We start from the raw sequence: 1,752 nt of genomic DNA, 5'->3' as shown, positions 1-1,752 counted from the left end.
TATCTATTCTACCTATATGAATAAAATAATGTATCATTTTGAGATTTTTAAACCTCTATTAAACCTCTAAGGATCTATTAATCTCATGAAGAAAATCACGAGATTACCTCAACATTTATTAGTATTTTGTTAGACATTGTATTAAAATATCATATAGGGATTGATAATTTAAATAAAAATGAAAAATTTAGTTATCTTTTCCCATTATTCTTGCGGATAATTTAATAATTACTTTTCATTTCATTAAAAATATATAAATTTCAGATGTATTATTTGGATTTATAATAATTTATACAGCCTCAAAATATGAATTTCTGAGTGGAACAAGTCAATACATTAAAGTATTCAAAGATTATAAATAAAAATATGTAATTGAGCCCTAGAATCTATGGTATAGAATGTATGTTTATACTATGGGTCTGAGAGATATTAAAAATATGGAAGAAAAGTCTAATAATAGTGTCAAAAAAATCATTTCAATAAGACCGCCATCAGATATTTAAAAAAGAATTAGGAAGAGATTTAATATTTTGATGACTTGCTAGTTCAGCTTGTTTGATAAAAATGTTTATATTAATAGCTGTAATCGAAACATTATAAATATTTTTAAAAAAGTGTTTTTAATATATTGATAAGCAGTTCGAAAACCAAACTTGATAACTAGATCAATAAACGAATCGATTATTGATTAGTCAAGCAATCAGTGGTCCACAGTGATCAGCCACTTCTTCAGCAGAGCTTGCAGTGGAAGGTGACTTTGGGTGTGGCTTATTTCTTGAGCATTTCTTTCTTGTATTCTTTACATTTGTATAGTTTTCAGTGGTTAGTAGTCAATTTTAGCTTGGAAATTTGTTTTTTTCTTGCTTATTTTGTTTGAATCTGCATTTGTGGAAGGTAAGCCAATAATATTTTTGTGTGCATCATATTTTAGCATCTTTTGTTTTCCTTATTTGAAAAAAGCTTTATAACATTACTAACGCCATATCACCATCATACTAATATTTTTTTTTAATTATTGATAATTGTAACTCATGATGGGCAGTTATTAGCAAATTTAAAAATATATAGCTTATTATTGTGATATTCGATTTGTCTTTAAACTTAATAATGGTGTTAATAACTATAACTAAAATTCGTTTTCAGGTTTATAATTGTGTAAAATTGATTTTTATTAGCTACTTTAATGCGAAAATATTAATATGTAACGAATATAATTGTGGAACACCATGCGGTCACAGGGTACGCGGGCAGCCATTTCGGTTTAGGTGTAGTACACGCGTTTGGTGGAGATACGTCTTATTCTCTTTCCTAAATTTATGTTACATAATAAACAAGTATAATTATTCAATTTTAATAACTATATATAAAAATAAAATATTTGTTAGTAAATTACGACAAAATAACATAAAACAATTCAATATTTGAGATGATTTAATTGAAGCAAAACTTAAGCACATGCTTGACGTCATCCTGTATCCAGCATTTCACTATGTCCATTATAATTCTTAATTATTCTAATACTTTCATCAAACGATTAATTTGCAAATTATGTAACTAATTGTTGTGATTATTACTTTTAGTAAAGTCTTTTTTTTTGTTTTGTATTTTTATGAAACTAGTTTTCTTTATTTAAGGCAAGCATAATAAAAACGTAGGAATAAAATTGTGCAACATTAGAGGTCCGCCATTACTGTTTTGAAACGGGTTAAGTGTAGCTACGTCTTATTGTTTCTTTTAAATCTCTATTAATTA

The 1,752-nt window shown here is 26.3% G+C and overlaps 1 long non-coding RNA gene across 1 annotated transcript in view; it reads left to right on the top strand.

The window, feature by feature from the left end:
* The first annotated feature begins 751 nt into the window (after positions 1-751).
* The window catches only part of LOC136796696 (uncharacterized), a 28,202-nt gene continuing 27,201 nt past the window's right edge, over positions 752-1,752 (top strand). Inside the window, exon 1 of the long non-coding RNA XR_010844443.1 lies at positions 752-894. This is a non-coding gene — a long non-coding RNA (uncharacterized lncRNA). The remainder of the gene's footprint in view (positions 895-1,752) is intronic.

This window comes from Halyomorpha halys, unplaced genomic scaffold (assembly GCF_000696795.3).
Source record: "Halyomorpha halys isolate HHAL.00 unplaced genomic scaffold, Hhal_1.1 Scaffold1992.1, whole genome shotgun sequence".
Classification (NCBI taxonomy): domain Eukaryota; kingdom Metazoa; phylum Arthropoda; class Insecta; order Hemiptera; family Pentatomidae; genus Halyomorpha; species Halyomorpha halys.
This window is presented reverse-complemented; position numbering and strand designations above follow the sequence as displayed.